This window comes from Ambystoma mexicanum, chromosome 1p (genome assembly GCF_040938575.1).
Source record: "Ambystoma mexicanum isolate Mex_15411 chromosome 1p, UKY_AmexF1_1, whole genome shotgun sequence".
Taxonomy (NCBI): Eukaryota; Metazoa; Chordata; class Amphibia; order Caudata; family Ambystomatidae; genus Ambystoma; species Ambystoma mexicanum.
The window spans coordinates 3,174,856-3,200,515 of record NC_090921.1 but is presented as its reverse complement, the minus strand read 5'-3'; the positions used below and the strand labels follow the sequence as shown (position 1 = coordinate 3,200,515).

The 25,660-nt window shown below is 47.8% G+C and overlaps 5 non-coding genes across 5 annotated transcripts; all 5 read right to left on the bottom strand.

Annotated features, from left to right (window-relative positions):
* Nucleotides 1–4,954: 4,954 nt before the first annotated feature.
* On the bottom strand, nucleotides 4,955–5,028 carry TRNAI-AAU (transfer RNA isoleucine (anticodon AAU)). Its single transcript has one exon. It is a non-coding gene; the product is annotated as a tRNA-Ile (tRNA).
* A 3,505-nt stretch (nucleotides 5,029–8,533) lies between these two features.
* Nucleotides 8,534–8,607, bottom strand: TRNAI-AAU (transfer RNA isoleucine (anticodon AAU)). The gene has a single exon. It is a non-coding gene; the product is annotated as a tRNA-Ile (tRNA).
* Nucleotides 8,608–12,112: 3,505 nt separating this feature from the next.
* On the bottom strand, nucleotides 12,113–12,186 carry TRNAI-AAU (transfer RNA isoleucine (anticodon AAU)). Its single transcript has one exon. It is a non-coding gene; the product is annotated as a tRNA-Ile (tRNA).
* A 7,088-nt stretch (nucleotides 12,187–19,274) lies between these two features.
* TRNAI-AAU (transfer RNA isoleucine (anticodon AAU)) lies at nucleotides 19,275–19,348 on the bottom strand. Its single transcript has one exon. It is a non-coding gene; the product is annotated as a tRNA-Ile (tRNA).
* A 3,506-nt stretch (nucleotides 19,349–22,854) lies between these two features.
* Nucleotides 22,855–22,928, bottom strand: TRNAI-AAU (transfer RNA isoleucine (anticodon AAU)). The gene has a single exon. It is a non-coding gene; the product is annotated as a tRNA-Ile (tRNA).
* Between the last annotated feature and the right edge of the window lie 2,732 nt (nucleotides 22,929–25,660).

Here is a 25,660-nt window from a genome sequence, read left to right as displayed (position 1 = left end):
ACACATGTTGGGTGATATTGGGTGTTTATTTTTACTATATAAAGCGCTTAAGCGTAAGTGCTATATAATAACACATCATTATCATTTGGTCATGGACTTCTGCTTGCATTCACAGTAATTTGGGAATATGGGCCTATACACTCTGATCTTAACAATACATATGGCGATCCATTCTTGTATGAAATGTACATCACATTATGTACATCACACTATAGTGATATTGTAACCATATTTTTCGTGGTGTACAGTGCTATGTGATGCCACTGCCTGTTTCGTCAACGGGTGAAAGGTTGTGTTCCATCGCTTCCTGCGATATCACTTCAGGGTGGGGTCAAATGACATCACTTCCTGTGATGTCATCAGGGGGTCAAGGGTCGTGTGATGTCACTTCCGCTACCCCTGGCATTTTGGTGAAATGACGTCCCTTTGGGGTTGCTGCCTGTTAATGATTGTTTAAACACTCACTCTCTGCTCTCAAAGCTGTGAGATTTGTTGTGCTCTTGCTTACTCCCATTCCAAGCCGCTTCTACCCCGCCGTACTGAGCATCGTTGCGCAGTCATGCCTCCTGCCTGCAACATTTTCAGTTGAGTGGGTGACAACCCTGTTATCATTTGCCAGATACCTACTCCATTTACAGGAATTCTAATCAATTGCCTTTGCACTCACACATTTGCCGGGCATGGTTATCATTTGCACAGGCAATCAATCAGTTGCCATTCTTTGGCAATGACTGCCCAGGTCCCATAGCATTTGCCAGGATCAGAAGCTGGGCACGGCTAAGTGGGGCAGGGATGCTGCTGATAGGATATCCCAGCAGGTCCTTGGCCTATTCCAAACAATGAGACCTTGTAGAGGAAACCAAGAGGAAAGATTGGTACACGGCGATTTGATTGATGGGGGGCCTGCAAAAAAGGGGGGATGCCCAGGGGGTGTCCAAAGTTTAAGTTACCCATGGCGGACCAGAGGGGTGCTGTGCTGCGATGTTGGGCCCATCTCCTGCCCGCAGGTTGATCCGACTCCCACAATTCAGAAGCCAGAAGACTCCTGAGATGTCAGCACACTGCAAAGTTGGAGTGATGTTATCAATTTGGGACTGGAGGGAAATACCTGTGCTGCCACCACAGGCTAAGAAGAGGAGGACCACGGATAGACTGCCTTCTTGCAGTCCTTTTGCTACAGCACTAGGACATGTAGTCATTTCAGGAGCCAAAGAACTGTTTTTGGCATTAGCCAGAGGAAGTCTTTGCTTATATTGTGCTATTACTCAGAATTCCACATCGGCTTATTATTTTACAGATTTCATATTCGTCCAATGAGAGTTCTTCATTCATGAAGCTCCAATTTTAAAAGGAAACTTAAAAAGGTGTGGCCAGTACGGGATTCGAACCCCCGACCTTGGCGTTATTAGCACCACGCTCTAACCAACTGAGCTAACCGTCCATTAATACTCACGTACAAAGCAACAGCTACTAGCAGCTGCTGTCAGCAGAACAATGTTCTTAGTACGTTCCCATTGAGCCCTTAGCGCCTGCGGTCAGCACATGGGAAGGCGACTTGCAGCCCATGAGACGCGCCTGACAAGATGGAGCAGGTGACATCTAGGCCATACTTTGGCATGCACTGGATAAGAGCATTTGCACAAGATGTCGTCTTTGGGCCAGTTACAACCACTTTTGGGAAGGCTTACTGCTGCCACGGACTGCTGCCATTATAGACTCCATGCTCGAGGCTACATTATGAGGGGCAGCTGTCCTGTCCAAGCCTCAATGCCTAATGACTATAGAGTTGCTCCATATATAATACTAGTCCAATTTAGGTATTTTGCACCACAAAGTTATTTGCCACTTGGCTTACTTATGGCAACCTATTCTAAAGTCACTTCCAAGGTGACTCTAAGCAGTGCTTTAAGTGGGATTAGAAATTGAGGGGGGCTCTCGTTAGGGGGCGTGGCCTAGGCATGGGTGTGCTTAGTCCACGCCCCCATCAAGAACCCCCCTCACCTAAGAGTTGGGGGCTGCTAAAAGAAGCAGAGCTGGGATGCACTGGCATTATTACCTTTAATGCGCACATCCCCTCCTTTTAAACAAAAGAAGCGGCTAAGCGGAGCAAAGGTGTGACCCCAGAATGCCACAGCACACACCCAGCAGGCAGCCTTTTCATTCAAGGAGCCACATGCTGCAATGCTTTACCACAGGCTCCTTGAATGAAAGTGATGCCTGCTGCTGATGGCTCTGTACTCTGAAACAGGAGGAGGTCTGAACTGCCCAGCAGTTTCTGCTCAGTTGTTTCTGAGTAAATAGCCATCAGCCAGCGTGAGTAGCGCAGGGGCTTCATGCTGGGTGATGGCTATTTACTCAGAAACAAAAGGAGGCCTGGCAGTCCAGCCCTCCTCCTGTTTCAGAGTACAGAGCCACCAGGCAGCCCGCACTGGACGGTTGCACCTGCTGCTTGCAGGTGACAGCACTTCGGTTTAGAAAAAAAGAAAAGGCAATTACTTTTTTTCTAATCCGTAGTGCTGACACCTGCAGGCAGCTTGTGTAACCGTGCAGCCGCTGCACGGGCGGCCTCAGGTGTCAGCATGGCTGGGACTAGTCGGGGGTGAGTCCCCGGCAGGGCCCCGGCTTAGGAGCCTTTTCTGGAGACTGCCGGATCTCGGCCCATGCTAGCCCCAGCCCACTTAAAGCTCTGCCTCTAAGTACCAAAGACTGATGATGCTCCTTGAAATGTCTTTTTTCCGGGAAGTCACCTCTGTCCGTGTATCTCACCAGGAACTGGATGTGTTGCCTGCAGGTTACATATAGATTGCTGTGGTAGGTGCATTAACCCACTAGGCGAGCTTATCAGGTGTCAAACCTGGGACTTGCAAGACACACATGCACACAAACACATGCTGCAAAAAACTGGACTTCCTCTGAGGCATCAGGTTGAATGTTGGTGCATGTCCCTTCCTTCATCTAGTATTACTTCCATTGGCCGATGGCAACCATTTTCCACCCCAATGTTGAGGATATTTAGTTTCACAAAGAGAGATTAATTATTGGGGGTGCGAGGCATGTAAAATCTGGCCCAGAATTAAGTCTTTGTCTTCACCCTGGGGCGTATGTTGATATGGGTAGAGATGTCTCCTGCCACTGTACCCGGGGACGTCAGTTGGGGGTTGCTAGAGGTCGCATCTGCGACCTCTGAGGTCTCCCTTGCGACATCTGTGTTCTCCCTTGCAACCTCTTGAAAAAAGTTCTCTTTTTTTGTTTTTTTGGGGGGGGTTTGTAATGCAAGCTCCTAGGCTGTGGCCAGCACCATGTAGCTCTTTACTTCTGGAGGGGCTGGCTTTCTTGTTCAGGGCCGTTAAAAAAAATAAGAAAAATAAGAACAGGAGTGCCAAAAGTCTAACACTTTCAGCACTGACCCTAAATAAGAAAGAATAGGAATACCAAATAATGTGTCTTTCTGGAATGCTATACAATAATTGCTAGACTCATTAAAGGTTTATTTCAGGCACACTTCAGGGGGTGAGTCACTGATTTAGTCTGTTCTTAAACGCCTCAACTCAGCCTTTCATCTTTCTGAGGTCGATAAATGAGTACCAACACATGTTGGGTGATATTGGGTGTATATTTTTACAATATAAAGCGCTTAAGCGTAAGTGCTATATAATAACACATAATTATCATTTGGTCATGGACTTCTGCTTGCATTCACAGTAATTTGGGAATATGGGCCTATACACTCTGATCTTAACAATACATATGGCGATCCATTCTTGTATAAAATGTACATCACATTATGTACATCACACTATAGTGATATTGTAACCATATTTTTCGTGGTGTACAATGCTATGTGATGCCACTTGCTGTTTCGTCAACGGGTGAAAGGTTGTGTTCCATCGCTTCCTGCGATATCACTTCAGGGTGGGGTCAAATGACATCACTTCCTGTGATGTCATCAGGGGGTCAAGGGTCGTGTGATGTCACTTCCGCTACCCCTGGCATTTTGGTGAAATGACGTCCCTTTGGGGTTGCTGCCTGTTAATGATTGTTTAAACACTCACTCTCTGCTCTCAAAGCTATGAGATTTGTTGTGCTCTTGCTTACTCCCATTCCAAGCCGCTTCTACCCCGCCGTACTGAGCATCGTTGCGCAGTCATGCCTCCTGCCTGCAACATTTTCAGTTGAGTGGGTGACAGCCCTGTTATCATTTGCCAGATGCCTTCTCCATTTACAGGAATTGTAATCAATTGCCTTTGCACTCACACATTTGCCGGGCATGGGTATCATTTGCACAGGTAATCAATCAGTTGCCATTCTTTGGCAATGACTGCCCAAGTCCCATAGCATTTGCCAGGATCAGAAGCTGGGCACGGCTAAGTGGGGCAGGGATGCTGCTGATAGGATATCCCAGCAGGTCCTTGTCCTATTCCAAACAATGAGACCTTGTAGAGGAAACCAAGAGGAAAGATTGGTACACAGCGATTTGATTGATGGGGGACCTGCAAAAAAGGGGGGATTCCCAGGGGGTGTTCAAAGTTTAAGTTACCCATGGCGGGCCAGAGGGGTGCTGTGCTGCGATGTTGGGCCCATCTCCTCCCCGCAGGGTGATCCGACTCCCACAATTCAGAAGCCAGAAGACTCCTGAGATGTCAGCACACTGCAAACTTGGAGTGATGTCATCAATTTGGGACTGGCGGGAAATACCTGTGCTGCCACCGTCGGCTAAGAAGAGGAGGACCACGGATAGACTGTCTTCTTGCAGTCCTTTTGCTACAGCACTAGGGCATGTAGTCATTTCAGGAGCCAAAGAACTGTTTTTGGCATTAGCCAGAGGACGTCTTTGCTTATATTGTGCTATTACTCAGAATTCCACATCGGCTTATTATTTTACAGATTTCATATTCGTCGAATGAGAGTTCTTCATTCATGACGCTCCAATTTTAAAAGGAAACTTAAAAAGGTGTGGCCAGTACGGGGATCGAACCCGCGACCTTGGCGTTATTAGCACCACGCTCTAACCAACTGAGCTAACCGGCCATTAACACTCACGTGCACAGCAACAGCTACTAGCAGCTGCTGTCAGCAGAACAATGTTCTTAGTACATTCCTATTGAGCCCGTAGCGCCTGCGGTCAGCACATGGGAAGGCGACTTGCAGCCCATGAGACGCGCCTGACAAGATGGAGCAGGTGACATCTAGGCCATTCTTTGGCATGCACTGGATAAGAGCATTTGCACAAGATGTCGTCTTTGGGCTAGTTACAACCAGTTTTGGGAAGGTTTACTGCTGCCACGGACTGCTGCCATTATAGACTCCACGCTCGAGGCTACATTATGAGGGGCAGCTGTCCTGGCCAAGCCTCAATGCCTAATGACTATAGAGTTGCTCCATATATAATACTAGTGCAATTTAGGTATTTTGCACCACAAAGTTATTTGCCACTTGGCTTACTTATGGCAACCTATTCTAAAGTCACTTCCAAGGTGACTCTAAGCAGTGCTTTAAGTGGGATTAGAAATTGAGGGGGGCTCTCGTTAGGGGGTGTGGCCTAGGCATGGGTGTGCTTAGTCCACGCCCCCATCAAGAGCCCCCCTCGCCTAAGAGGTGAGGGTTGCTAAAAGAAGCAGAGCTGGGGTGCACTGGCATTATTACCTTTAATGCGCCCAGCCCCTCCTTTTAAACAAAAGAAGCGGCTAAGCGGAGCAAAGGTGTGACACCAGTATGCCACAGCTCACACCCAGCAGGCAGCCTTTTCATTCAAGGAGCCACATGCTGCAATGCTTTACCACAGGCTCCTTGAATGAAAGTGATGCCTGCTGCTGATGGCTCTGTACTCTGAAACAGGAGGAGGTCTGAACTGCCCAGCTCGCCTTTTGTTTCTGAGTAAATAGCCATCAGCCAGCGTGAGTAGCGCAGGGGCTTCATGCTGGGTGATGGCTATTTACTCAGAAACAAAAGGAGGCCTGGCAGTCCAGCCCTCCTCCTGTTTCAGAGTACAGAGCCACCAGGCAGCCTGCACTGGACGGTTGCACCTGCTGCTTGCAGGTGACAGCACTTCGGTTTAGAAAAAAAGAAAAGGCAATTACTTTTTTTCTAAACCGTAGTGCTGACACCTGCAGGCAGCTTGTGTAACCGTGCAGCCGCTGCACGGGCAGCCTCAGGTGTCAGCATGGCTGGGGCTAGTCGGGGGTGAGTCCCGGCAGGGCCCCGGTTTAGGAGCTTTTTCTGGAGACTGCCGGGGCTCGGCCCATGCTAGCCCCAGCCCACTTAAAGCTCTGACTCTAAGTATCAAAGACTGATGATGCTCCTTGAAATGTCTTTTTCCGGGAAGTCACTTCTGTCCGTGTATCTCACCAGGAACTGGATGTGTTGCCTGCAGGTTACATATAGATTGCTGTGGTAGGTGCATTAACCCACTAGGCGAGCTTATCAGGTTTCAAACCTGGGACTTGCAAGACACACATGCGCACAAACACATGCTGCAAAAAACGGGACTTCCTCTGAGGCATCAGGTTGAATGTTGGTGCATGTCCCTTCCTTCATCTAGTATTACTTCCATTGGCCAATGGCAACCATTTTCCACCCCAATATTGAGGATATTTAGTTTCACAAAGAGAGAATAATCATTGGAGGTGCGAGGCATGTAAAATCTGGCCCAGCATTAAGTCTTTGTCTTCACCCTGGGGCGTATATTGATATGGGCAGAGATGTCTCCTGCCACTGTACCCGGGGACGTCAGTTGGGGGTCACCAGAGGTCGCATCTGCGACCTTTGAGGTCTCCCTTGCGACATCTGTGTTCTCCCTTGCAACCTCTTGAAAAAAGTTCTCTTTTTTTGTTTTTTTGGGGGGGTTTTGTAATGCAAGCTCCTAGGCTGTGGCCAGCACCATGTAGCTCTTTACTTCTGGAGTGGCTGGCTTTCTTGTTCAGGGCCGTTAAAAAAAATAAGAAAAATAAGAACAGGAGTGCCAAAAGTCTAACACTTTCAGCACTGACCCTAAATTAGAAAGAATAGGAATACCAAATAATGTGTCTTTCTGGAATGCTATACAATCATTGCTAGACTCATTAAAGGTTTTTTTCAGGCACACTTCAGGGGGTGAGTCACTGATTTAGTCTGTTCTTAAACGCCTCAACTCAGCCTTTCATCTTTCTGAGGTCGATAAATGAGTACCAACACATGTTGGGTGATATTGGGTGTATATTTTTACTATATAAAGCGCTTAAGCGTAAGTGCTATATAATAACACATCATTATCATTTGGTCATGGACTTCTGCTTGCATTCACAGTAATTTGGGAATATGGGCCTATACACTCTGATCTTAACAATACATATGGCGATCCATTCTTGTATGAAATGTACATCACATTATGTACATCACACTATAGTGATATTGTAACCATATTTTTCGTGGTGTACAGTGCTATGTGATGCCACTGCCTGTTTCGTCAACGGGTGAAAGGTTGTGTTCCATCGCTTCCTGCGATATCACTTCAGGGTGGGGTCAAATGACATCACTTCCTGTGATGTCATCAGGGGGTCAAGGGTCGTGTGATGTCACTTCCGCTACCCCTGGCATTTTGGTGAAATGACGTCCCTTTGGGGTTGCTGCCTGTTAATGATTGTTTAAACACTCACTCTCTGCTCTCAAAGCTGTGAGATTTGTTGTGCTCTTGCTTACTCCCATTCCAAGCCGCTTCTACCCCGCCGTACTGAGCATCGTTGCGCAGTCATGCCTCCTGCCTGCAACATTTTCAGTTGAGTGGGTGACAACCCTGTTATCATTTGCCAGATACCTACTCCATTTACAGGAATTGTAATCAATTGCCTTTGCACTCACACATTTGCCGGGCATGGTTATCATTTGCACAGGCAATCAATCAGTTGCCATTCTTTGGCAATGACTGCCCAGGTCCCATAGCATTTGCCAGGATCAGAAGCTGGGCACGGCTAAGTGGGGCAGGGATGCTGCTGATAGGATATCCCAGCAGGTCCTTGACCTATTCCAAACAATGAGACCTTGTAGAGGAAACCAAGAGGAAAGATTGGTACACGGCGATTTGATTGATGGGGGGCCTGCAAAAAAGGGGGGATGCCCAGGGGGTGTCCAAAGTTTAAGTTACCCATGGCGGGCCAGAGGGGTGCTGTGCTGCGATGTTGGGCCCATCTCCTGCCCGCAGGTTGATCCGACTCCCACAATTCAGAAGCCAGAAGACTCCTGAGATGTCAGCACACTGCAAAGTTGGAGTGATGTTATCAATTTGGGACTGGAGGGAAATACCTGTGCTGCCACCACAGGCTAAGAAGAGGAGGACCACGGATAGACTGCCTTCTTGCAGTCCTTTTGCTACAGCACTAGGACATGTAGTCATTTCAAGAGCCAAAGAACTGTTTTTGGCATTAGCCAGAGGAAGTCTTTGCTTATATTGTGCTATTACTCAGAATTCCACATCGGCTTATTATTTTACAGATTTCATATTCGTCCAATGAGAGTTCTTCATTCATGAAGCTCCAATTTTAAAAGGAAACTTAAAAAGGTGTGGCCAGTACGGGGATCGAACCCGCGACCTTGGCGTTATTAGCACCACGCTCTAACCAACTGAGCTAACCGGCCATTAATACTCACGTACAAAGCAACAGCTACTAGCAGCTGCTGTCAGCAGAACAATGTTCTTAGTACATTCCCATTGAGCCCTTAGCGCCTGCGGTCAGCACATGGGAAGGCGACTTGCAGCCCATGAGACGCGCCTGACAAGATGGAGCAGGTGACATCTAGGCCATACTTTGGCATGCACTGGATAAGAGCATTTGCACAAGATGTCGTCTTTGGGCCAATTACAACCACTTTTGGGAAGGCTTACTGCTGCCACGGACTGCTGCCATTATAGACTCCACGCTCGAGGCTACATTATGAGGGGCAGCTGTCCTGTCCAAGCCTCAATGCCTAATGACTATAGAGTTGCTCCATATATAATACTAGTCCAATTTAGGTATTTTGCACCACAAAGTTATTTGCCACTTGGCTTACTTATGGCAACCTATTCTAAAGTCACTTCCAAGGTGACTCTAAGCAGTGCTTTAAGTGGGATTAGAAATTGAGGGGGGCTCTCGTTAGGGGGCGTGGCCTAGGCATGGGTGTGCTTAGTCCACGCCCCCATCAAGAGCCCCCCTCGCCTAAGAGGTGAGGGTTGCTAAAAGAAGCAGAGCTGGGGTGCACTGGCATTATTACCTTTAATGCGCCCAGCCCCTCCTTTTAAACAAAAGAAGCGGCTAAGCGGAGCAAAGGTGTGACACCAGAATGCCACAGCTCACACCCAGCAGGCAGCCTTTTCATTCAAGGAGCCACATGCTGCAATGCTTTACCACAGGCTCCTTGAATGAAAGTGATGCCTGCTGCTGATGGCTCTGTACTCTGAAACAGGAGGAGGTCTGAACTGCCCAGCTCGCCTTTTGTTTCTGAGTAAATAGCCATCAGCCAGCGTGAGTAGCGCAGGGGCTTCATGCTGGGTGATGGCTATTTACTCAGAAACAAAAGGAGGCCTGGCAGTCCAGCCCTCCTCCTGTTTCAGAGTACAGAGCCACCAGGCAGCCTGCACTGGACGGTTGCACCTGCTGCTTGCAGGTGACAGCACTTCGGTTTAGAAAAAAAGAAAAGGCAATTACTTTTTTTCTAAACCGTAGTGCTGACACCTGCAGGCAGCTTGTGTAACCGTGCAGCCGCTGCACGGGCAGCCTCAGGTGTCAGCATGGCTGGGGCTAGTCGGGGGTGAGTCCCGGCAGGGCCCCGGTTTAGGAGCTTTTTCTGGAGACTGCCGGGGCTCGGCCCATGCTAGCCCCAGCCCACTTAAAGCTCTGACTCTAAGTATCAAAGACTGATGATGCTCCTTGAAATGTCTTTTTCCGGGAAGTCACTTCTGTCCTTGTATCTCACCAGGAACTGGATGTGTTGCCTGCAGGTTACATATAGATTGCTGTGGTAGGTGCATTAACCCACTAGGCGAGCTTATCAGGTTTCAAACCTGGGACTTGCAAGACACACATGCGCACAAACACATGCTGCAAAAAACGGGACTTCCTCTGAGGCATCAGGTTGAATGTTGGTGCATGTCCCTTCCTTCATCTAGTATTACTTCCATTGGCCAATGGCAACCATTTTCCACCCCAATATTGAGGATATTTAGTTTCACAAAGAGAGAATAATCATTGGAGGTGCGAGGCATGTAAAATCTGGCCCAGCATTAAGTCTTTGTCTTCACCCTGGGGCGTATATTGATATGGGCAGAGATGTCTCCTGCCACTGTACCCGGGGACGTCAGTTGGGGGTCACCAGAGGTCGCATCTGCGACCTTTGAGGTCTCCCTTGCGACATCTGTGTTCTCCCTTGCAACCTCTTGAAAAAAGTTCTCTTTTTTTGTTTTTTTGGGGGGGTTTTGTAATGCAAGCTCCTAGGCTGTGGCCAGCACCATGTAGCTCTTTACTTCTGGAGTGGCTGGCTTTCTTGTTCAGGGCCGTTAAAAAAAATAAGAAAAATAAGAACAGGAGTGCCAAAAGTCTAACACTTTCAGCACTGACCCTAAATTAGAAAGAATAGGAATACCAAATAATGTGTCTTTCTGGAATGCTATACAATCATTGCTAGACTCATTAAAGGTTTATTTCAGGCACACTTCAGGGGGTGAGTCACTGATTTAGTCTGTTCTTAAACGCCTCAACTCAGCCTTTCATCTTTCTGAGGTCGATAAATGAGTACCAACACATGTTGGGTGATATTGGGTGTATATTTTTACTATATAAAGCGCTTAAGCGTAAGTGCTATATAATAACACATCATTATCATTTGGTCATGGACTTCTGCTTGCATTCACAGTAATTTGGGAATATGGGCCTATACACTCTGATCTTAACAATACATATGGCGATCCATTCTTGTATGAAATGTACATCACATTATGTACATCACACTATAGTGATATTGTAACCATATTTTTCGTGGTGTACAGTGCTATGTGATGCCACTGCCTGTTTCGTCAACGGGTGAAAGGTTGTGTTCCATCGCTTCCTGCGATATCACTTCAGGGTGGGGTCAAATGACATCACTTCCTGTGATGTCATCAGGGGGTCAAGGGTCGTGTGATGTCACTTCCGCTACCCCTGGCATTTTGGTGAAATGACGTCCCTTTGGGGTTGCTGCCTGTTAATGATTGTTTAAACACTCACTCTCTGCTCTCAAAGCTGTGAGATTTGTTGTGCTCTTGCTTACTCCCATTCCAAGCCGCTTCTACCCCGCCGTACTGAGCATCGTTGCGCAGTCATGCCTCCTGCCTGCAACATTTTCAGTTGAGTGGGTGACAACCCTGTTATCATTTGCCAGATACCTGCTCCATTTACAGGAATTCTAATCAATTGCCTTTGCACTCACACATTTGCCGGGCATGGTTATCATTTGCACAGGCAATAAATCAGTTGCCATTCTTTGGCAATGACTGCCCAGGTCCCATAGCATTTGCCAGGATCAGAAGCTGGGCACGGCTAAGTGGGGCAGGGATGCTGCTGATAGGATATCCCAGCAGGTCCTTGACCTATTCCAAACAATGAGACCTTGTAGAGGAAACCAAGAGGAAAGATTGGTACACGGCGATTTGATTGATGGGGGGCCTGCAAAAAAGGGGGGATGCCCAGGGGGTGTCCAAAGTTTAAGTTACCCATGGCGGGCCAGAGGGGTGCTGTGCTGCGATGTTGGGCCCATCTCCTGCCCGCAGGTTGATCCGACTCCCACAATTCAGAAGCCAGAAGACTCCTGAGATGTCAGCACACTGCAAAGTTGGAGTGATGTTATCAATTTGGGACTGGAGGGAAATACCTGTGCTGCCACCACAGGCTAAGAAGAGGAGGACCACGGATAGACTGCCTTCTTGCAGTCCTTTTGCTACAGCACTAGGACATGTAGTCATTTCAGGAGCCAAAGAACTGTTTTTGGCATTAGCCAGAGGAAGTCTTTGCTTATATTGTGCTATTACTCAGAATTCCACATCGGCTTATTATTTTACAGATTTCATATTCGTCCAATGAGAGTTCTTCATTCATGAAGCTCCAATTTTAAAAGGAAACTTAAAAAGGTGTGGCCAGTACGGGGATCGAACCCGCGACCTTGGCGTTATTAGCACCACGCTCTAACCAACTGAGCTAACCGGCCATTAATACTCACGTACAAAGCAACAGCTACTAGCAGCTGCTGTCAGCAGAACAATGTTCTTAGTACATTCCCATTGAGCCCTTAGCGCCTGCGGTCAGCACATGGGAAGGCGACTTGCAGCCCATGAGACGCGCCTGACAAGATGGAGCAGGTGACATCTAGGCCATACTTTGGCATGCACTGGATAAGAGCATTTGCACAAGATGTCGTCTTTGGGCCAATTACAACCACTTTTGGGAAGGCTTACTGCTGCCACGGACTGCTGCCATTATAGACTCCACGCTCGAGGCTACATTATGAGGGGCAGCTGTCCTGTCCAAGCCTCAATGCCTAATGACTATAGAGTTGCTCCATATATAATACTAGTCCAATTTAGGTATTTTGCACCACAAAGTTATTTGCCACTTGGCTTACTTATGGCAACCTATTCTAAAGTCACTTCCAAGGTGACTCTAAGCAGTGCTTTAAGTGGGATTAGAAATTGAGGGGGGCTCTCGTTAGGGGGCGTGGCCTAGGCATGGGTGTGCTTAGTCCACGCCCCTATCAAGAACCCCCCTCACCTAAGAGTTGGGGGCTGCTAAAAGAAGCAGAGCTGGGATGCACTGGCATTATTACCTTTAATGCGCACATCCCCTCCTTTTAAACAAAAGAAGCGGCTAAGCGGAGCAAAGGTGTGACCCCAGAATGCCACAGCACACACCCAGCAGGCAGCCTTTTCATTCAAGGAGCCACATGCTGCAATGCTTTACCACAGGCTCCTTGAATGAAAGTGATGCCTGCTGCTGATGGCTCTGTACTCTGAAACAGGAGGAGGTCTGAACTGCCCAGCTCGCCTTTTGTTTCTGAGTAAATAGCCATCAGCCAGCGTGAGTAGCGCAGGGGCTTCATGCTGGGTGATGGCTATTTACTCAGAAACAAAAGGAGGCCTGGCAGTCCAGCCCTCCTCCTGTTTCAGAGTACAGAGCCACCAGGCAGCCCGCACTGGACGGTTGCACCTGCTGCTTGCAGGTGACAGCACTTCGGTTTAGAAAAAAAGAAAAGGCAATTACTTTTTTTCTAATCCGTAGTGCTGACACCTGCACGCAGCTTGTGTAACCGTGCAGCCGCTGCACGGGCGGCCTCAGGTGTCAGCATGGCTGGGTCTAGTCGGGGGTGAGTCCCCGGCAGGGCCCCGGCTTAGGAGCCTTTTCTGGAGACTGCCGGATCTCGGCCCATGCTAGCCCCAGCCCACTTAAAGCTCTGCCTCTAAGTATCAAAGACTGATGATGCTCCTTGAAATGTCTTTTTTCCGGGAAGTCACCTCTGTCCGTGTATCTCACCAGGAACTGGATGTGTTGCCTGCAGGTTTCATATAGATTGCTGTGGTAGGTGCATTAACCCACTAGGCGAGCTTATCAGGTGTCAAACCTGGGACTTGCAAGACACACATGCACACAAACACATGCTGCAAAAAACTGGACTTCCTCTGAGGCATCAGGTTGAATGTTGGTGCATGTCCCTTCCTTCATCTAGTATTACTTCCATTGGCCGATGGCAACCATTTTCCACCCCAATGTTGAGGATATTTAGTTTCACAAAGAGAGATTAATCATTGGGGGTGCGAGGCATGTAAAATCTGGCCCAGAATTAAGTCTTTGTCTTCACCCTGGGGCGTATGTTGATATGGGTAGAGATGTCTCCTGCCACTGTACCCGGGGACGTCAGTTGGGGGTTGCTAGAGGTCGCATCTGCGACCTCTGAGGTCTCCCTTGCGACATCTGTGTTCTCCCTTGCAACCTCTTGAAAAAAGTTCTCTTTTTTTGTTTTTTTGGGGGGGTTTTGTAATGCAAGCTCCTAGGCTGTGGCCAGCACCATGTAGCTCTTTACTTCTGGAGGGGCTGGCTTTCTTGTTCAGGGCCGTTAAAAAAAATAAGAAAAATAAGAACAGGAGTGCCAAAAGTCTAACACTTTCAGCACTGACCCTAAATAAGAAAGAATAGGAATACCAAATAATGTGTCTTTCTGGAATGCTATACAATAATTGCTAGACTCATTAAAGGTTTATTTCAGGCACACTTCAGGGGGTGAGTCACTGATTTAGTCTGTTCTTAAACGCCTCAACTCAGCCTTTCATCTTTCTGAGGTCGATAAATGAGTACCAACACATGTTGGGTGATATTGGGTGTATATTTTTACAATATAAAGCGCTTAAGCGTAAGTGCTATATAATAACACATCATTATCATTTGGTCATGGACTTCTGCTTGCATTCACAGTAATTTGGGAATATGGGCCTATACACTCTGATCTTAACAATACATATGGCGATCCATTCTTGTATGAAATGTACATCACATTATGTACATCACACTATAGTGATATTGTAACCATATTTTTCGTGGTGTACAATGCTATGTGATGCCACTTCCTGTTTCGTCAACGGGTGAAAGGTTGTGTTCCATCGCTTCCTGCGATATCACTTCAGGGTGGGGTCAAATGACATCACTTCCTGTGATGTCATCAGGGGGTCAAGGGTCGTGTGATGTCACTTCCGCTACCCCTGGCATTTTGGTGAAATGACGTCCCTTTGGGGTTGCTGCCTGTTAATGATTGTTTAAACACTCACTCTCTGCTCTCAAAGCTGTGAGATTTGTTGTGCTCTTGCTTACTCCCCATTCCAAGCCGCTTCTACCCCGCCGTACTGAGCATCGTTGCGCAGTCATGCCTCCTGCCTGCAACATTTTCAGTTGAGTGGGTGACAGCCCTGTTATCATTTGCCAGATGCCTTCTCCATTTACAGGAATTGTAATCAGTTGCCTTTGCACTCACACATTTGCCGGGCATGGGTATCATTTGCACAGGTAATCAATCAGTTGCCATTCTTTGGCAATGACTGCCCAAGTCCCAAAGCATTTGCCAGGATCAGAAGCTGGGCACGGCTAAGTGGGGCAGGGATGCTGCTGATAGGATATCCCAGCAGGTCCTTGACCTATTCCAAACAATGAGACCTTGTAGAGGAAACCAAGAGGAAAGATTGGTACACAGCGATTTGATTGATGGGGGACCTGCAAAAAAGGGGGGATTCCCAGGGGGTGTCCAAAGTTTAAGTTACCCATGGCGGGCCAGAGGGGTGCTGTGCTGCGATGTTGGGCCCATCTCCTCCCCGCAGGGTGATCCGACTCCCACAATTCAGAAGCCAGAAGACTCCTGAGATGTCAGCACACTGCAAACTTGGAGTGATGTTATCAATTTGGGACTGGCGGGAAATACCTGTGCTGCCATCGTCGGCTAAGAAGAGGAGGACCACGGATAGACTGCCTTCTTGCAGTCCTTTTGCTACAGCACTAGGGCATGTAGTCATTTCAGGAGCCAAAGAACTGTTTTTGGCATTAGCCAGAGGACGTCTTTGCTTATATTGTGCTATTACTCAGAATTCCACATCGGCTTATTATTTTACAGATTTCATATTCGTCGAATGAGAGTTCTTCATTCATGACGCTCCAATTTTAAAAGGAAACTTAAAAAGGTGTGGCCAGTACGGGGATAGAACCCGCGACCTTGGCGTTATTAGCACCACGCTCTAACCAACTGAGCTAACCTGCCATCAATACTCACGTGCACAGCAACAGCTACTAGCAGCTGCTGTCAGCAGAACAATGTTCTTAGTACATTCCTATTGAGCCCTTAGCGCCTGCGGTCAGCACATGGGAAGGCGACTTGCAGCCCATGAGACGCGCCTGACAAGATGGAGCAGGTGACATCTAGGCCATTCTTTGGCATGCACTGGATAAGAGCATTTGCACAAGATGTCGTCTTTGGGCTAGTTACAACCAGTTTTGGGAAGGTTTACTGCTGCCACGGACTGCTGCCATTATAGACTCCACGCTCGAGGCTACATTATGAGGGGCAGCTGTCCTGGCCAAGCCTCAATACCTAATGACTATAGAGTTGCTCCATATATAATACTAGTGCAATTTAGGTATTTTGCACCACAAAGTTATTTGCCACTTGGCTTACTTATGGCAACCTATTCTAAAGTCACTTCCAAGGTGACTCTAAGCAGTGCTTTAAGTGGGATTAGAAATTGAGGGGGGCTCTCGTTAGGGGTGTGGCCTAGGCATGGGTGTGCTTAGTCCACGCCCCCATCAAGAGCCCCCCTCGCCTAAGAGGTGAGGGTTGCTAAAAGAAGCAGAGCTGGGGTGCACTGGCATTATTACCTTTAATGCGCCCAGCCCCTCCTTTTAAACAAAAGAAGCGGCTAAGCGGAGCAAAGGTGTGACACCAGTATGCCACAGCTCAGACCCAGCAGGCAGCCTTTTCATTCAAGGAGCCACATGCTGCAATGCTTTACCACAGGCTCCTTGAATGAAAGTGATGCCTGCTGCTGATGGCTCTGTACTCTGAAACAGGAGGAGGTCTGAACTGCCCAGCTCGCCTTTTGTTTCTGAGTAAATAGCCATCAGCCAGCGTGAGTAGCGCAGGGGCTTCATGCTGGGTGATGGCTATTTACTCAGAAACAAAAGGAGGCCTGGCAGTCCAGCCCTCCTCCTGTTTCAGAGTACAGAGCCACCAGGCAGCCTGCACTGGACGGTTGCACCTGCTGCTTGCAGGTGACAGCACTTCGGTTTAGAAAAAAAGAAAAGGCAATTACTTTTTTTCTAAACCGTAGTGCTGACACCTGCAGGCAGCTTGTGTAACCGTGCAGCCGCTGCACGGGCAGCCTCAGGTGTCAGCATGGCTGGGGCTAGTCGGGGGTGAGTCCCCGGCAGGGCCCCGGCTTAGGAGCTTTTTCTGGAGACTGCCGGGGCTCGGCCCATGCTAGCCCCAGCCCACTTAAAGCTCTGACTCTAAGTATCAAAGACTGATGATGCTCCTTGAAATGTCTTTTTCCGGGAAGTCACTTCTGTCCTTGTATCTCACCAGGAACTGGATGTGTTGCCTGCAGGTTACATATAGATTGCTGTGGTAGGTGCATTAACCCACTAGGCGAGCTTATCAGGTTTCAAACCTGGGACTTGCAAGACACACATGCGCACAAACACATGCTGCAAAAAACGGGACTTCCTCTGAGGCATCAGGTTGAATGTTGGTGCATGTCCCTTCCTTCATCTAGTATTACTTCCATTGGCCAATGGCAACCATTTTCCACCCCAATATTGAGGATATTTAGTTTCACAAAGAGAGAATAATCATTGGAGGTGCGAGGCATGTAAAATCTGGCCCAGCATTAAGTCTTTGTCTTCACCCTGTGGCGTATATTGATATGGGCAGAGATGTCTCCTGCCACTGTACCCGGGGACGTCAGTTGGGGGTCACCAGAGGTCGCATCTGCGACCTTTGAGGTCTCCCTTGCGACATCTGTGTTCTCCCTTGCAACCTCTTGAAAAAAGTTCTCTTTTTTTGTTTTTTTGGGGGGGTTTTGTAATGCAAGCTCCTAGGCTGTGGCCAGCACCATGTAGCTCTTTACTTCTGGAGTGGCTGGCTTTCTTGTTCAGGGCCGTTAAAAAAAATAAGAAAAATAAGAACAGGAGTGCCAAAAGTCTAACACTTTCAGCACTGACCCTAAATTAGAAAGAATAGGAATACCAAATAATGTGTCTTTCTGGAATGCTATACAATCATTGCTAGACTCATTAAAGGTTTATTTCAGGCACACTTCAGGGGGTGAGTCACTGATTTAGTCTGTTCTTAAACGCCTCAACTCAGCCTTTCATCTTTCTGAGGTCGATAAATGAGTACCAACACATGTTGGGTGATATTGGGTGTATATTTTTACTATATAAAGCGCTTAAGCATAAGTGCTATATAATAACACATCATTATCATTTGGTCATGGACTTCTGCTTGCATTCACAGTAATTTGGGAATATGGGCCTATACACTCTGATCTTAACAATACATATGGCGATCCATTCTTGTATGAAATGTACATCACATTATGTACATCACACTATAGTGATATTGTAACCATATTTTTCGTGGTGTACAGTGCTATGTGATGCCACTGCCTGTTTCGTCAACGGGTGAAAGGTTGTGTTCCATCGCTTCCTGCGATATCACTTCAGGGTGGGGTCAAATGACATCACTTCCTGTGATGTCATCAGGGGGTCAAGGGTCGTGTGATGTCACTTCCGCTACCCCTGGCATTTTGGTGAAATGACGTCCCTTTGGGGTTGCTGCCTGTTAATGATTGCTTAAACACTCACTCTCTGCTCTCAAAGCTGTGAGATTTGTTGTGCTCTTGCTTACTCCCCATTCCAAGCCGCTTCTACCCCGCCGTACTGAGCATCGTTGCGCAGTCATGCCTCCTGCCTGCAACATTTTCAGTTGAGTGGGTGACAACCCTGTTATCATTTGCCAGATACCTACTCCATTTACAGGAATTCTAATCAATTGCCTTTGCACTCACACATTTGCCGGGCATGGTTATCATTTGCACAGGCAATCAATCAGTTGCCATTCTTTGGCAATGACTGCCCAGGTCCCATAGCATTTGCCAGGATCAGAAGCTGGGCACGACTAAGTGGGGCAGGGATGCTGCTGATAGGATATCCCAGCAGGTCCTTGACCTATTCCAAACAATGAGACCTTGTAGATGAAACCACGAGGAAAGATTGGTACACGGCGATTTGATTGATGGGGGGCCTGCAAAAAAGGGGGGATGCCCAGGGGGTGTCGAAAGTTTAAGTTACCCATGGCGGGCCAGAGGGGTGCTGTGCTGCGATGTTGGGCCCATCTCCTGCCCGCAGGTCGATCCGACTCCCACAATTCAGAAGCCAGAAGACTCCTGAGATGTCAGCACACTGCAAAGTTGGAGTGATGTTATCAATTTGGGACTGGAGGGAAATACCTGTGCTGCCACCACAGGCTAAGAAGAGGAGGACCACGGATAGACTGCCTTCTTGCAGTCCTTTTGCTACAGCACTAGGACATGTAGTCATTTCAGGAGCCAAAGAACTGTTTTTGGCATTAGCCAGAGGAAGTCTTTGCTTATATTGTGCTATTACTCAGAATTCCACATCGGCTTATTATTTTACATATTTCATATTCGTCCAATGAGAGTTCTTCATTCATGAAGCTCCAATTTTAAAAGGAAACTTAAAAAGGTGTGGCCAGTACGGGGATCGAACCCGCGACCTTGGCGTTATTAGCACCACGCTCTAACCAACTGAGCTAACCGGCCATTAATACTCACGTGCACAGCAACAGCTACTAGCAGCTGCTGTCAGCAGAACAATGTTCTTAGTACATTCCCATTGAGCCCTTAGCGCCTGCAGTCAGCACATGGGAAGGCGACTTGCAGCCCATGAGACGCGCCTGACAAGATGGAGCAGGTGACATCTAGGCCATTCTTTGGCATGCACTGGATAAGAGCATTTGCACAAGATGTCGTCTTTGCGCTAGTTACAACCAGTTTTGGGAAGGTTTACTGCTGCCACGGACTGCTGCCATTATAGACTCCACGCTCGAGGGTACATTATGAGGGGCAGCTGTCCTGGCCAAGCCTCAATGCCTAATGACTATAGAGTTGCTCCATATATAATACTAGAGCAATTTAGGTATTTTGCACCACAAAGTTATTTGCCACTTGGCTTACTTATGGCAACCTATTCTAAAGTCACTTCCAAGGTGACTCTAAGCAGTGCTTTAAGTGGGATTAGAAATTGAGGGGGGCTCTCGTTAGGGGGTGTGGCCTAGGCATGGGTGTGCTTAGTCCACGCCCCCATCAAGAGCCCCCCTCGCCTAAGAGGTGAGGGTTGCTAAAAGAAGCAGAGCTGGGGTGCACTGGCATTATTACCTTTAATGCGCCCAGCCCCTCCTTTTAAACAAAAGAAGCGGCTAAGCGGAGCAAAGGTGTGACACCAGTATGCCACAGCTCACACCCAGCAGGCAGCCTTTTCATTCAAGGAGCCACATGCTGCAATGCTTTACCACAGGCTCCTTGAATGAAAGTGATGCCTGCTGCTGATGGCTCTGTACTCTGAAACAGGAGGAGGTCTGAACTGCCCAGCTCGCCTTTTGTTTCTGAGTAAATAGCCATCAGCCAGCGTGAGTAGCGCAGGGGCTTCATGCTGGGTGATGGCTATTTACTCAGAAACAAAAGGAGGCCTGGCAGTCCAGCCCTCCTCCTGTTTCAGAGTACAGAGCCACCAGGCAGCCTGCACTGGACGGTTGCACCTGCTGCTTGCAGGTGACAGCACTTCGGTTTAGAAAAAAAGAAAAGGCAATTACTTTTTTTCTGAACCGTAGTGCTGACACCTGCAGGCAGCTTGTGTAACCGTGCAGCCGCTGCACGGGCAGCCTCAGGTGTCAGCATGGCTGGGGCTAGTCGGGGGTGAGTCCCCGGCAGGGCCCCGGCTTAGGAGCTTTTTCTGGAGACTGCCGGGGCTCGGCCCATGCTAGCCCCAGCCCACTTAAAGTTCTGACTCTAAGTATCAAAGACTGATGATGCTCCTTGAAATGTCTTTTTCCGGGAAGTCACTTCTGTCCTTGTATCTCACCAGGAACTGGATGTGTTGCCTGCAGGTTACATATAGATTGCTGTGGTAGGTGCATTAACCCACTAGGCGAGCTTATCAGGTTTCAAACCTGGGACTTGCAAGACACACATGCGCACAAACACATGCTGCAAAAAACGGGACTTCCTCTGAGGCATCAGGTTGAATGTTGGTGCATGTCCCTTCCTTCATCTAGTATTACTTCCATTGGCCAATGGCAACCATTTTCCACCCCAATATTGAGGATATTTAGTTTCACAAAGAGAGAATAATCATTGGAGGTGCGAGGCATGTAAAATCTGGCCCAGCATTAAGTCTTTGTCTTCACCCTGGGGCGTATATTGATATGGGCAGAGATGTCTCCTGCCACTGTACCCGGGGACGTCAGTTGGGGGTCACCAGAGGTCGCATCTGCGACCTTTGAGGTCTCCCTTGCGACATCTGTGTTCTCCCTTGCAACCTCTTGAAAAAAGTTCTCTTTTTTTGTTTTTTTGGGGGGGTTTTGTAATGCAAGCTCCTAGGCTGTGGCCAGCACCATGTAGCTCTTTACTTCTGGAGTGGCTGGCTTTCTTGTTCAGGGCCGTTAAAAAAAATAAGAAAAATAAGAACAGGAGTGCCAAAAGTCTAACACTTTCAGCACTGACCCTAAATTAGAAAGAATAGGAATACCAAATAATGTGTCTTTCTGGAATGCTATACAATCATTGCTAGACTCATTAAAGGTTTATTTCAGGCACACTTCAGGGGGTGAGTCACTGATTTAGTCTGTTCTTAAACGCCTCAACTCAGCCTTTCATCTTTCTGAGGTCGATAAATGAGTACCAACACATGTTGGGTGATATTGGGTGTATATTTTTACTATATAAAGCGCTTAAGCATAAGTGCTATATAATAACACATCATTATCATTTGGTCATGGACTTCTGCTTACATTCACAGTAATTTGGGAATATGGGCCTATACACTCTGATCTTAACAATACATATGGCGATCCATTCTTGTATGAAATGTACATCACATTATGTACATCACACTATAGTGATATTGTAACCATATTTTTCGTGGTGTACAGTGCTATGTGATGCCACTGCCTGTTTCGTCAACGGGTGAAAGGTTGTGTTCCATCGCTTCCTGCGATATCACTTCAGGATGGGGTCAAATGACATCACTTCCTGTGATGTCATCAGGGGGTCAAGGGTCGTGTGATGTCACTTCCGCTACCCCTGGCATTTTGGTGAAATGACGTCCCTTTGGGGTTGCTGCCTGTTAATGATTGTTTAAACACTCACTCTCTGCTCTCAAAGCTGTGAGATTTGTTGTGCTCTTGCTTACTCCCATTCCAAGCCGCTTCTACCCCGCCGTACTGAGCATCGTTGCGCAGTCATGCCTCCTGCCTGCAACATTTTCAGTTGAGTGGGTGACAACCCTGTTATCATTTGCCAGATACCTACTCCATTTACAGGAATTCTAATCAATTGCCTTTGCACTCACACATTTGCCGGGCATGGTTATCATTTGCACAGGCAATCAATCAGTTGCCATTCTTTGGCAATGACTGCCCAGGTCCCATAGCATTTGCCAGGATCAGAAGCTGGGCACGGCTAAGTGGGGCAGGGATGCTGCTGATAGGATATCCCAGCAGGTCCTTGACCTATTCCAAACAATGAGACCTTGTAGAGGAAACCAAGAGGAAAGATTGGTACACGGCGATTTGATTGATGGGGGGCCTGCAAAAAAGGGGGGATGCCCAGGGGGTGTCCAAAGTTTAAGTTACCCATGGCGGGCCAGAGGGGTGCTATGCTGCGATGTTGGGCCCATCTCCTGCCCGCAGGTCGATCCGACTCCCACAATTCAGAAGCCAGAAGACTCCTGAGATGTCAGCACACTGCAAAGTTGGAGTGATGTTATCAATTTGGGACTGGAGGGAAATACCTGTGCTGCCACCACAGGCTAAGAAGAGGAGGACCACGGATAGACTGCCTTCTTGCAGTCCTTTTGCTACAGCACTAGGACATGTAGTCATTTCAGGAGCCAAAGAACTGTTTTTGGCATTAGCCAGAGGAAGTCTTTGCTTATATTGTGCTATTACTCAGAATTCCACATCGGCTTATTATTTTACAGATTTCATATTCGTCCAATGAGAGTTCTTCATTCATGAAGCTCCAATTTTAAAAGGAAACTCAAAAAGGTGTGGCCAGTACGGGGATCGAACCCGCGACCTTGGCGTTATTAGCACCACGCTCTAACCAACTGAGCTAACCGGCCATTAATACTCACGTACACAGCAACAGCTACTAGCAGCTGCTGTCAGCAGAACAATGTTCTTAGTACATTCCCATTGAGCCCTTAGCGCCTGCGGTCAGCACATGGGAAGGCGACTTGCAGCCCATGAGACGCGCCTGACAAGATGGAGCAGGTGACATCTAGGCCATTCTTTGGCATGCACTGGATAAGAGCATTTGCACAAGATGTCGTCTTTGGGCCAGTTACAACCACTTTTGGGAAGGCTTACTGCTGCCACGGACTGCTGCCATTATAGACTCCACGCTCGAGGCTACATTATGAGGGGCAGCTGTCCTGTCCAAGCCTCAATGCCTAATGACTATAGAGTTGCTCCATATATAATACTAGTCCAATTTAGGTATTTTGCACCACAAAGTTATTTGCCACTTGGCTTACTTATGGCAACCTATTCTAAAGTCACTTCCAAGGTGACTCTAAGCAGTGCTTTAAGTGGGATTAGAAATTGAGGGGGGCTCTCGTTAGGGGGCGTGGCCTAGGCATGGGTGTGCTTAGTCCACGCCCCCATCAAGAACCCCCCTCACCTAAGAGTTGGGGGCTGCTAAAAGAAGCAGAGCTGGGATGCACTGGCATTATTACCTTTAATGCGCACATCCCCTCCTTTTAAACAAAAGAAGCGGCTAAGCGGAGCAAAGGTGTGACCCCAGAATGCCACAGCACACACCCAGCAGGCAGCCTTTTCATTCAAGGAGCCACATGCTGCAATGCTTTACCACAGGCTCCTTGAATGAAAGTGATGCCTGCTGCTGATGGCTCTGTACTCTGAAACAGGAGGAGGTCTGAACTGCCCAGCTCGCCTTTTGTTTCTGAGTAAATAGCCATCAGCCAGCGTGAGTAGCGCAGGGGCTTCATGCTGGGTGATGGCTATTTACTCAGAAACAAAAGGAGGCCTGGGAGTCCAGCCCTCCTCCTGTTTCAGAGTACAGAGCCACCAGGCAGCCTGCACTGGACGGTTGCACCTGCTGCTTGCAGGTGACAGCACTTCGGTTTAGAAAAAAAGAAAAGGCAATTACTTTTTTTCTAAACCGTAGTGCTGACACCTGCAGGCAGCTTGTGTAACCGTGCAGCCGCTGCACGGGCAGCCTCAGGTGTCAGCATGGCTGGGGCTAGTCGGGGGTGAGTCCCCGGCAGGGCCCCGGCTTAGGAGCTTTTTCTGGAGACTGCCGGGGCTCGGCCCATGCTAGCCCCAGCCCACTTAAAGCTCTGACTCTAAGTATCAAAGACTGATGATGCTCCTTGAAATGTCTTTTTCCGGGAAGTCACTTCTGTCCTTGTATCTCACCAGGAACTGGATGTGTTGCCTGCAGGTTACATATAGATTGCTGTGGTAGGTGCATTAACCCACTAGGCGAGCTTATCAGGTTTCAAACCTGGGACTTGCAAGACACACATGCGCACAAACACATGCTGCAAAAAACGGGACTTCCTCTGAGGCATCAGGTTGAATGTTGGTGCATGTCCCTTCCTTCATCTAGTATTACTTCCATTGGCCAATGGCAACCATTTTCCACCCCAATATTGAGGATATTTAGTTTCACAAAGAGAGAATAATCATTGGAGGTGCGAGGCATGTAAAATCTGGCCCAGCGTTAAGTCTTTGTCTTCACCCTGGGCATATATTGATATGGGCAGAGATGTCTCCTGCCACTGTACCCGGGGACGTCAGTTGGGGGTCACCAGAGGTCGCATCTGCGACCTTTGAGGTCTCCCTTGCGACATCTGTGTTCTCCCTTGCAACCTCTTGAAAAAAGTTCTCTTTTTTTGTTTTTTTGGGGGGGTTTTGTAATGCAAGCTCCTAGGCTGTGGCCAGCACCATGTAGCTCTTTACTTCTGGAGTGGCTGGCTTTCTTGTTCAGGGCCGTTAAAAAAAATAAGAAAAATAAGAACAGGAGTGCCAAAAGTCTAACACTTTCAGCACTGACCCTAAATTAGAAAGAATAGGAATACCAAATAATGTGTCTTTCTGGAATGCTATACAATCATTGCTAGACTCATTAAAGGTTTATTTCAGGCACACTTCAGGGGGTGAGTCACTGATTTAGTCTGTTCTTAAACGCCTCAACTCAGCCTTTCATCTTTCTGAGGTCGATAAATGAGTACCAACACATGTTGGGTGATATTGGGTGTATATTTTTACTATATAAAGCGCTTAAGCATAAGTGCTATATAATAACACATCATTATCATTTGGTCATGGACTTCTGCTTACATTCACAGTAATTTGGGAATATGGGCCTATACACTCTGATCTTAACAATACATATGGCGATCCATTCTTGTATGAAATGTACATCACATTATGTACATCACACTATAGTGATATTGTAACCATATTTTTCGTGGTGTACAGTGCTATGTGATGCCACTGCCTGTTTCGTCAACGGGTGAAAGGTTGTGTTCCATCGCTTCCTGCGATATCACTTCAGGGTGGGGTCAAATGACATCACTTCCTGTGATGTCATCAGGGGGTCAAGGGTCGTGTGATGTCACTTCCGCTACCCCTGGCATTTTGGTGAAATGACGTCCCTTTGGGGTTGCTGCCTGTTAATGATTGTTTAAACACTCACTCTCTGCTCTCAAAGCTGTGAGATTTGTTGTGCTCTTGCTTACTCCCCATTCCAAGCCGCTTCTACCCCGCCGTACTGAGCATCGTTGCGCAGTCATGCCTCCTGCCTGCAACATTTTCAGTTGAGTGG